This window comes from Suricata suricatta, chromosome 2 (genome assembly GCF_006229205.1).
Source record: "Suricata suricatta isolate VVHF042 chromosome 2, meerkat_22Aug2017_6uvM2_HiC, whole genome shotgun sequence".
Taxonomy (NCBI): Eukaryota; Metazoa; Chordata; class Mammalia; order Carnivora; family Herpestidae; genus Suricata; species Suricata suricatta.
This window is the reverse complement of record NC_043701.1, coordinates 3999736-4011275: the sequence shown is the minus strand read 5'-3', so window position 1 is coordinate 4011275 and position 11540 is coordinate 3999736.

The following is an 11540-nucleotide window of genomic DNA, read 5'->3' as shown; positions in this document are numbered from 1 at the left end:
GTCGCTCAGCCGAGAAGTGCGGACATTTTTGGCGAGATCGCTGTGTCGCAGGGCTGTCCTCACCCCGCGCCCTGACCCCCTCCTGTGAGATGCCGGTAGCACCCTCTTCTCTCCCCAGGGTGTGACAACCGAAACCGTTTACAGACGCTGTCACACGTCCCCTGGGGGTCGAAGTCACCCCCTCCCCCATCTCTGTCAAGAACCTCTGCTCTACCGGGAGCGGGGCGGGGGGTATAATTTGGAAAAACGGCTGACGTCTGATATTCCCTCTCCGGAGAATCTGATTTACCCGTCAGCATGCCGAATCCACTCACTCAGGGTCTCCGTTCCGAGATGAGCAAAGAATGAAGACACGTGGGGTCTGGGGAGCGGGACCCAGTGCCCCGAAGTCCTGTGCAAATGCTCTGGAGGTCGCTGGGGGCACTGACCCAGCGGACTCCTGAGAGTGCGTTACCCACCGAGGTTCGTCCTCCAGCCGGACAGCGTACCCAGCACCCCCGTCTCGAGTTTGCACTGCCTTAGGAAGAGAACTCCAGCCTCTGCCTCATACCAGCACGTCCCCCAAAGCTTTGATTCTCCGACCTAATCACCTCCGAGGTGTTTTAAGGCCTCCTGCATCCTCCCCGAATCGACTGAGATCCTGAGCCTTCCAGGGCCTGACGGCGCGTCCTCGCAGGATTCAGACTTGGGTGTGTGTGACTCAAAGCTCACCCCGTGCTCCCGCTTGGCAGAGGGAGGTCCTCCCTTCCCAGTCTAGGCCAGCCCTCCAGTCGGGGTTCCTGGGAAGCGCCGTGCTGGACCCTGGCCCTCACTGCTTTGCGTCTGGGACATTGACCTCTGTGGTTCGCAGGGAACAGGCTCCCCGGCTTCCTGGGTCCCTCCGTGCGCTCCTGGCAAGAAAGGGGCCTGCGGGGAGGGTTCAGCTGCGGAGACCCAGCAGAGGAGAGGCTGAAAGGGCTGGGGTGGGAGAGCCGGGTTTGCCACGGCAGGGGGTGGGGGGGGCGCAGCCTTGGAGGGCAGCGAGAGGGCGGGCAGGGCTGGGAGGAGCCTGGGGCAGGTGGTGGGGGAGCAGTCAGCCCCCGAGTCCAGAAGCCTCCACACTGCACACAGGCCTTCTTTTCCCCTCACCACCTCTGCAGGCAGGTCTGACAGGCCAGTGGCCCCCATTTTACAGGGGGAGAGAGTGGGCCGGGTCCGGGGTGTCCCTGGCCGTGTGGTGGCACGGAGCAGGAGCCGGGGCAGGGCTCCTGCTTCCAGCTCCGCCAGCACCAGGACAGGGAGGGGGTGCTCTTTGCAGGAAGCGCTGGGACCAGGCACCTGCCAGCTGTGGCTGTTACATCCTCACGGCCAAGTGCAGATGCAGGGTGTGAGGGCGAGTTTTCTGAGGGCTGCGGTGCCATTCAGCAAATGCGAGTGCTCCCGACCACAAGCGGAGGGAGAGACGTGATCTGTTGTCACGGCCTCGTGCCGTTCCTCCCTCGCTGGTGTCCTTCCTCCAGGTGTCTCCCCAGGCCCAGACACCTCCTGGGTCCATCTCTCCCGGGATGGGGAGACAGAGAGGGAGCAGGCATGGGATGGACTTCGTCACCTGTGAAGAATGCGGGAAACCTGGAGTGGCTCAGATGGGGAACACAGAACTCCAGAGTCAGAGGCCCTAGGGACGGAAGGATTTGCGCGGTGCACACTTGTGTGAGTACGTGCTTGTGTATGTGCAGACACACGTGTGAGCGCCGGCAGGATGGGGACTTGTCCGGACTCGGAGGTGACCGGCCTGAGGACGGGGCGTGTGCAGTAGGGCGTGGGGGCTCCGCTCGCCGGCAAGAGGAGATAGGACCGGATCTGTCCATAGCATCACGTGTGTCCGGATCTGCCCAGGACAGATCTGTTCTGCGTAATCGTTAGTAGCATCTAGTTTTGCTCTCAGAAGTGTCCCTAAATACAGCATCTGCTTGCTCTCTCTGGTAGGGAATGGAAACCATGAAAGGCCCAAACGCCTAAGCTACACTTCGAGTCAAGCTAACTGCCCCTGTCCTCTGTTCTTGGCCTGACCCACGAGCCCAAGATGGGCCATGACCTTTCACTCCGCAGTGGTTTCCGGGTCCAGTTCCTGGTTTCGGCAGCCTACCTTTTGTGTCTCTTCTCCAGATCATTCGATGAGGACAAAGAGCCCGGGGTTTGCAGAAGATGCAAACCTTGCACGGCCCCAGAGGCGCCGGGCATAGGTGTTTCCTGTGACTTAATTGTCTATTGTCCTTCCTGGTGGCTCTTCCCTCAGAGCCTGTCCCTGCAGTGACCTTGGGGGGAGGGGAGAGGACGCAGGCAGCCAGCGGGACAGCCCGGAAGGGGGTGGCGGTCACTCTCCAGTGATTACGTATTCACAGAGCGTGAGGGCCACTGCTGCCTTGCGTGCAGTATGCAAATGGCCTGTGTCTAGACCAGCTTCAAGGAAAGCTTTGAAAACATCGAACTGGAGCTCTGAGAAGGCATTTAGGGCAGTGTCTCCAAAACATCGTGCCCAAGTCCTGAATATTTAAGCCGCTCTCAAGCAGAACAGCCTTTCCCCCACCCCGGCCCTGCGTGACAATGCAGAGCGAGGGCTGGGTCACTTCTTCACCCCAGTGATGGACTCGGGGCCCTGGGAGCAGGCACTCGGCCGGCAGGGCTGCACTTTGCAATCAAGGGCATTTAATTAAGCCTCTGCGATCCTGAGGATGATGGGACGCAGCCAGCGGGGGTCCTGGAGCCCAGAGATGGGGTCAGAGGGATGGTCCCCGCAGTCCGAGTCCGGGAGCCGGAGCAGCGTGCCAGCAAGGCAGCCACGCTCTCGGTGTCCTTGCACACAGTCTAAGAAACAAAACAAAACAAAACAAAACATGGTAACGTGCATGGGAACGTCTTCAACATCTAAAGCCCAAGCTGGCATTCCGCAGCGGCGACATCCTGGCCGCCGTTTCCCCGCCTTCCCCCTGTTCCTCGGCACACAAGCGACGTGCGTCCAGACGGCCGCCGGTGTGTGTGTGTGTGTGTGTGTGTGTGTGTGTGTGTGTGTGAGGGCCGTTCCTCTCACGGCTCCGGGCGCTCCGCTGGCTGTTCTCACCCAGGGATCGCGAGCCCTTCTCTGTGCGCAGCTGGCCACCCGCCCCGCTAGTGACCCTCTGGACATCTGGGGACCGCCCATGATGACACCTCCCCAGTAAGCACTGGGGGCCCTCACCCCAGGCCTCCACTTGGTATTGGGTGACCTGGGGGGGTGGGGGGGAAGGGTCACCCTTTTGGACCTTGCAGGGGCGGGGCAGAGGGAGGAGCACCCGAGCCCTGGTTTATGGCCACCAGCCCCTGACCCAGGCCCAAGGGGCCGCTCGGGGGGGCTGGTCCCCGAGACACACGGTTGGGAGGAAGCACTGGGGTATCACGGTGAAACGGCACATCCTTCTTGTCCCCCCCTTCCCCCGCCCCCCCCAGTCCGTGCGTCCTCAGCCGAAGTTCCTCGATAAAATCCTTTATCTGGGCGTCTGGGTGCCTGTGTTCTTCTGAGGACTCAGGCGCCCGGAGCAGGTGTCCATGTGAGCCCGCCCTCCACGTCCCTGCCTCCCGGATTCTGTCCTCCCCAGTCCGCTTCATGACTTCGGTCGTGCTCTCCAGATAGAGTCCTGAAAAACACAAAGCTCTCTGCTTGGTCCTTCTGACTTTCCAGAAAGTTGTTACAGCTGTTTCCGGATGAGTTGTGTATGGATTTTTTCTGCCCAATATCCAGGCCTGCCTCATTCTGCGATGAGTGACGTCATACAGGTGACGTCACAGCTGGGGATTCCTGGTGGCGCCTCTGGCGTTTAGAGGGAGGCCGCTCGGGAAGGGGCGCTCCGGACCCGCCCGCTGCGGCTGTCGGAAGCCCTTCGCCTCCTATTCTTTGATTTCTCTCTGCAGAGCTGGTCATTCTGGGAGGCCTAAATGTTTCTTAGAAAAAAAATCAAGGCATACTCTGTATTGCATAGAACTCGATATCCACACCTAAAAACTAGATTGCACTCTTTACTTTTGCTTTGTACACACTCAATTTTTCAAAGCTGGGTCAGGACACATCACTTTTTATTTTATTTTATTTAAAAAATTTTTAAAAACTTTAATGTTTATTTTTTGAGGGAGAGAGAGGCAGAGACAGAGAGCAAGCTGGGGAGGGGCAGAGAGAGAGGGAGACACAGAATCCGAAGCAGGCTGCAGGCTCCAGGCTCTGAGCTGTCAGCACACAGCCTGACGCAGGGCTTGAACTCACTCACTGTGAGATCATGACCCAAGCTGAAGTTGGAGGCTCAACAGACTGAGCCAACCAGGCGCCCTGACACATCACTTTTTAAGTGAACAGCCTGACCATGTAACATGCCCCATGCCCCCCCCCCCCATCACTGCCAGCAGCTTCCATGTGCTAGGAAAGAGCAGAAAAGAAGGACCCACGACACTATGGAGATTATCATTTCGTATATATCTTTTTGCAATTTGCTTTTCTCCTTTCAACCTTATGCCCTAAATAAATGCGTCTGAAATATTTAACTTCTTCTTAGACTCGCCTGTCTGCTTCCCGGACCCACGGTTGCTCACCACACGTCAGTGGCCAACAGACTCTGGACTCACAGAGTCCTGCTGCCTCGGGCTCCCCTAGCCGCCACCTAATGTCCCGCCCGGAATGTCTGAGCCCTCCTGTCACATCTGGTCTCTTGAGTGGCCGCGGAGGGGGTGGATGGCGCAACGACTCGCTGCAGGGGTGTTGAGTCCTCACTAGGTGGGTTTTGACCAGTAGGAAACAGAAGATGGGAGGGTGGGATGGATCTGCCCTCCTTCCTCTCCTGCTCCGATGGCTGGTGTCTCCGTAGCCTGTCCCAGAACGTCCCAGAAGCATGGCGCCTCACATCAAGTGAGCATCTGCATCACGTCGGGACTCAGGAAACAAGGTCCAGGGGCGCGTGGGGGGCTCAGTCGGCTCAGCATCCAACTTCGGCTCAGGTCATGATCTCACAGTCCGTGGGTTCAAGTCCTGTGTCGGGCTCTGTGCTGACAGCTCGGAGCCTGGAGCCTGCTTCCGATTCAGTGTCTCCCTCTCTCTGTGCCCCTCCCCTGCTCACTCTCTGTCTCTCAAAATAAAATAAAGACATAAAAAATAAAAAAGGAAACAACGTCCAGAGAAGTAACCTCGTACCTTGCATCCTTCTTGTTCTTTGCTGCCTGTGATCCTGGAGCAGGAGAGGACCCCAAGGCAGCAGGGTCACACACAGCTTTTTCTGGGTCATGCTCTGATGGGTTTGTGGGCAGTGGAGGTCCGTCAGGGAGTGAGGGCTTCCAGGAGTGGGGGAGGGGTATGTGTCTAGGGGAGGTGGCTCAGCGGCTCGGTCGGGAGTCCCTGGGTCTGTGGTTCCGAAGCCGAGCAGAGCAGCAGTAGCGGCATCTTGTCTGTGGCTAGCAGAGGCTGGGCACCGTCTGCATATGGCTGAAAATGTGCCTATTTGGTCTACATTTAAAACAACTGGATATGTAAAATTTTGAGTTTAGTTGCTGACAGGATTTTGAACAAATGGGTCTCAGACTAACATAAGCGATCGAGGGACCCGTATTTGGAAGTGACAACCCCGTCGCTCCCCATTTTTGCCATCCGTAGGAGGCTTGATGGACTTCGGGACAGAGCCCAGACAAGATACGGCCACCAGGTGGCAGTATCACACACCGCTTTATTCCTCTGGGTGCGCGATGCGTTTGCCCATTACCTAGGAATTCCAAAGTCCAGAGGCGAGAGGATTTGGGGTGATGAAACTCCTTCAGGCGCTGCAGATCCTGCTGGTTTTGATAAATGCCGAGCTCCCCTTACTGAGGAGGGTAAGGCGGAGACATCATCCCCACTTGAGTCTGTGCCTTAAGTCCTACTCACACTTCGCCTCTGAAAAGGGATTCCAGGCGGGCAGAGGGGTTCATGATTTCTTTCTGGTCCATTGTCCCCACCCATAAAACACAAATAGGGCACTGTCTGATATTTTTGAGAAGAAAATATATGGTATCTTTTTTAAAATGTTTATTTATAACAGTAAATACAGAGTACAATCACAGACACAGAGTACACAGGGGAGGGGCAGAGAGAGGGGAGACACAGAATCGGAAACAGCTCCAGGCTCTGAGCTGTCAGCACACAGCCCGATGTGGGGCTCGAACCCACAGACCAGGAGATGATGACCTGAGCCAAAATCATGTCTACCAACAGGTAGGTATCACATTTTGATAAACAATTGACACAGATTACTGACCTTTTTATGTGAAATTCATCCTTTTCCTCAAAGGAATTTACCCTACCTCTTCCCTAGAGGCTTCTGGAATTCTACCTATGACTGTCATCCAGATAAAAAAAAACCCTCAAAAAACAGGTTTACAATTCATGTTACTGAAAAGGGGCCAACAAAATGTCTCAGCACTAAAATTCTAAGTTCTTTCTTAGATCTGAGAGACCAAGCTGACTGAGCCACCCAGGTGCTCCAGAATCATGGTATCTTTTTGATCTTGATTTAGGGAACAGACTTTTTAAACAAAAAACAAATGCACCATAAAAGAATGATACATCTAATTTTTTTTAACGTGAAGAATTCTTATTCATGAAAAGACAGTATAAATATTTTTAAAAATCACAAATTGAGAGAAGATATTTGGAACACATATAATGCATAAAGCATTAATATCAAAATATAGTTAAAGTTTCTGCAGAATAATAAAAAGATAAAATAGAAAAATGGACAAAAGACAGGGACATTTTCCTGCAATGGGAAAAAGAAATGGCCAATAAATATACGAAGACCTATTCCATTTCATTATTGATCAGATGGGCAGAATTAAGGAACGTGATAATATGGAATGGTAGAAAGGATACGAGCCAGGAACTTGCATCCTCACTGCTGGTGGCACATTGTCTGGAACAAACGCGTTGGGAAAACAGCGCTCGTGTTTTCCTGTAACTTGAACATCCTCTGTGATCAGAGCCAGCCTCTTCCTAGACGCATCCCCAGGAAAAATTCTTTGACGTGCCCCGGGAGACATGTCCAATGATGTTCACAGCAGCACTGAGCCTGCTATCAGAAAGCTGGCCACCATCCAAAGTCCCAGTGAACTCCCATCGACAAAGGAACAGGTTGTAGGCTGACCGTAAAGCAGCGCATTCACACCGCAAGGGTGGTTTGGGAAGGAGGGTCTGTGCCGGGCGTGGGTGCAGTTTTGCAGGTGTTGGAGTGACGCACGGGCTCTCGGCTTCCAAAACAGCGTCGGCAGAATGTGTTGAACCAGGAGAGTGGAGTTTATTAAATTTACGGTGCATCACCTTGACCATCCTGGTATTGTCTCGGGAGAAAGTCAAGGAAGGATCGTCAGAGGGTTTTAGCACGCGGGCTGGCAGACTTTAAGGTGGGTCTATGTGACGGTTAGTTTTATGTGTCAACCTGACTGGCCACAAGGTACCAGGTTCAACATGATGTCTGTGTGTGGCCCTGAGGGCGTTTCCAGGTGCCATTAGCGTGCGAGACAGTGAACTCAGTCTCGCTGATTGCCTTCTCCTCAGTCCGTTCCGTCGAGGGCCTGAATGGAACAAAAGGCAGAGGTATTTGCCTCACTGACTGAGCTGATGGCGTTTCATCTTTTCCACCCTTTGGACTGGGATTTATACCATGAGCTCCTTTGATTCTTTGGTCTTTGGTTTGGGACTGAACTATTTCACTGGCTCTCCTGGGTCCCCAGCTTGTAGACGGCAGATCATGGGACTTCTCAGCCGCCATAATCATGTGAGCCAGTCTTTATAAGAAACTTTCGATCGATCTATCTATCTATCTATCTATCTATCTATCTATCACCATCATCCATCTGTCATCTCCTACTGGGGCTGGCTCTCTGGAGAAGCTTGACTAATACAGCCTCCTGTACAGGATATGGATCAGTAAAGGGACAAGTTTATGTTATAAATCTGAGAGGTTTTATTGCTTGATGCTAATGTATTGTTTAGCAAGGGACAAGAAAGCACATTTGTCCCAAAATATTTAGCCCAGAGACAGTAAAACACGTGTCATCTCAGAATTGTTTGGTATGGCAATAAAGTATGTTGGTTTCAGTTCTTTCACTTCCCTCCCTTTTAAAAACATTTTTTAAAGTTTACTTTGATTCTCCACAGTGGAGAAACAGGCCCCATCCTACACTGTTGGTGGGAATGTAAACTGGTGCAGCTGCTTTGGAAAACAGTGTGGAGGTTCCTCAAACAACTATCCATCGAACTCCCCTGTGACCCAGCAATAGCACTGCTAGGGATTTACCCAAGGGATACAGAAGTGCTGATGCATAGGGGCACATGCACCCCAATGTTCCTAGCAGCACTGTCAACAACAGCCAAATCATGGAAAGAGCCTAAATGTCCATCACCTGATGAATGGATCAAGAAGATGTGGTGATGAGGAAGAATGAAATCTGGCCATTTGTAGGAAAGTGGATGGACCTCGAGGGAGTCATGCTGAGTGAAATAAGTCAGGCAGAGAAGAACAGATACCATATGTTTGCACTCATAGGTCTAACAGGAGAGACCTGGCAGGGGACCATGGGGAGGGGAAGGGGGAAAGAGAGCAGGGAAGAGTGAGGGACACAGATCAGGGGAGACTACTGAATACTGAAGACGAACCATGGACTGAGGGAGGGGGTGATGGTCATGGTGGGGGGCACTTGTGGGGAGAAGCACTGGGTGTTATATGGAAACCAATTTGACAATAAACTATTAAAAAAATTTAAAAAAGAAAAATTATAATTAAAATAGACATCTTCCTGTGAGGTTTAAAAATAAATTCCATTGTGAATTGGCCCTGAAAAAAATAATAAAGTTTATTTTGAGAGAGAGAGAGAGAGAGAGAGAGAGAGAGAGAGAGGCAGCATGAGTGGGGGAGGAGTAGAGAGAGGGAGAGAGAGAGAATTCCAAGCAGGCTCCTGTGCTGTTAGCGCAGAGCCCAACATGGGGCTCGAACCCACGAACCATGAGATCATGACCTGAGCTGACATCAAGAGTTGGATGCCTGACCAGCTGAGCCACTTTCTCTCCCCCTTTGACAATTCTTCAGCCCAGCTAGAAGATAGAGCGCTGTCTCCTGGGGACATGACTAATCCTGTTCTGCACCATTGTATGCTGTGTCACGGCCACCGGTAGAGTATTCCATGGGAGGCGTTCCAACCTTTATAAGAGTCGGGGCTCCTGTGTTTTCCACCAGAAGATCATTGTTGGATTCGGGGGTTGGACAGTGGCTTCACAGCAGCACGGAAACCTGGACGCCACACGCGCAGCACGACGGTGCGGGCAGGGTTATGGTGAGAGTGTGTTGTCCACATCCCAGCCACGTAAACAGGACGCCCCGGTTAAACAAAACGAAGACCTTCTCCCCTCACGTAGTCTGAAGAACTGCATGAGAGAATTCACGAAATTACCTCATTTCATGATCTCTTTCTTTGCCAGATCTTTGGTCATGTTAAAACATTCAAGAGAGGTCTGGAGATAGATGTAAGTAAAATCTTATTCTTCTTAAAATTTATTTTAATGTTTATTTTTGGGAGAGAAGGAGGGAGAGAGAGAGAGAGACGGAGCATGAGTAGGGGCGGGGCAGAGAGGGAGGGAGACACAGAATCTGAAGCAGCTCCAGCTCGGAGCTGTCCGCACAGAGCCCAGTGTGGGGCTTGAGCTCACGAGACTTGAGATCATGCCCTGAGACACAGGCAGATGCTTAGCGGACTGAGCCACCAGGCGCCCCAACGCCTCTTGTAAATAAGCAGGTGTTCAACCCCAAGAGCCCAGTCATAGCTAACCAGCCCTATTTTGAACCATTACCTGCTCACTTTCATAGAACTCCTCTTGAGTGAGGACTGTGCTGACGGCATAAATCCGTGTACAGAGAAAAGAGATTCCTATACAATTTATGGGTCATCACAATAGACTTCTGTGTTACAAATCCCAAACCAGGCATCTGAGACAGTCTGATGATATAAGTTCAAGTCAAAACACAACTGGGGGTTGGGCGCCTGAGTGGCTCCGTTGTTTAAGCATCTGACTTCGACTTAGGTCATAATCTCACAGTTTGTGAGTTCAAGTCCTGTGTCGGGCTCTGTGCTGAAAGTTCAGAGCTTGGAGCCTGCCTCGGATTCTGGGTCTCTTCCTCTCTCTGCCCCTCCCCCACTCATCCTCTGTTTCTCTCTGTCTCAATAACAAAATAAAAACATTAAAAAAAAACATAACTAATGATCTGCTGCCATCTTATAGCATGGTAAGATCTGAAGTCACTTGTCAGGTGTGGTTCTGTGCCCGGTGATGGGCATTTTAGAACACAGATCAAGCAAAACAGATTTTAAGCAGAAAAGCATAGGTTGGGGCCTACGGAGCACCCCTTATAAGTGAGAGAGTTTCAAAATATATAGCAATTGTTCTTACTCTTAAACAGACTTTCTTTTTGTAAAAGTTCGGTTACAAAGGCATCGTCTATGAAAGGCACTCGACTGCTGGTTTTGGGGAGACAGAAAACATTCCTTTTTATGCACAGTATTACAGACGGTTTTAGATTTCCGTCTGGCTGGCCTGTTGTGTTGCTTGCAATCTTAAAAATGCTTAGTAGCTGAGTCCAATTACCAAGGAATCCAACTGCCTTATTAAAAGAAAGTGGTATCAAAGGAAGATGGCAGCAAAGAAAGAAAAGTGACTCTAAACCAAATAGCTCGTTTGCTTACACATTTTGGCTACATCAGCAATAAGTCATATTTTAGTGTTGGACTCATACCAACCAGTGGCTGAGGATGCAACATTATACATTCATGACCAAGCTCTTATAAGCACCATAGTTAATAGACAAAAAAGTGTCACTTAGCAGTTCAGAGCCTTACAGTCAATAAAGGCTAAAGAAAATAAATAAACGAAAACATGCAGATTAAAGCTTGAGAATTTACGGCTCCAATTATCTGGATCTCGTTCGGTGGGTCTTGGGTTGAATCTACTTCACGCAGACGTCTACTTGATCTGAGAGTCTTTGACAGAAGCTGGTTTGTTCCAATGGTAATCTGCTTTTGGAGAATTTCAAATGGTCTTCAGTCTGAGGTCTCTGTACAGGGCAGATGGTTGATGATTGGAAAATGTTGTATGTCGCATTTCCCCCCCCCCAAAGGTTAGGGGAGACAAGTGTATATTCAGGGATCAAACCCTTGAGATTTTCCTGCTGTGCTACTTAGCAGGATCTGATAACATCATGTCCATAAGGTTTTGAGGGTCATCTCTTTCAGATGTCTCTCAAGAAAATTAATTCTCCAGGGTTTACATTATGCAAGTCCTGTTTTGGAGGGCATTGAGCAAAGGGTGCTCATATGGATGGATAAAACTTGATTTATTATGTGAATCTTTGGGAGGATTTGTCCAAGTTGCCTTGCCAAGGAGAACAATCTAGAATCAGAGATAACAATTACTCCAGGAATGGCCTCCCCTTGCTGTTAACTCATTCAGAAGAGATCATGGGTCCCAGAAA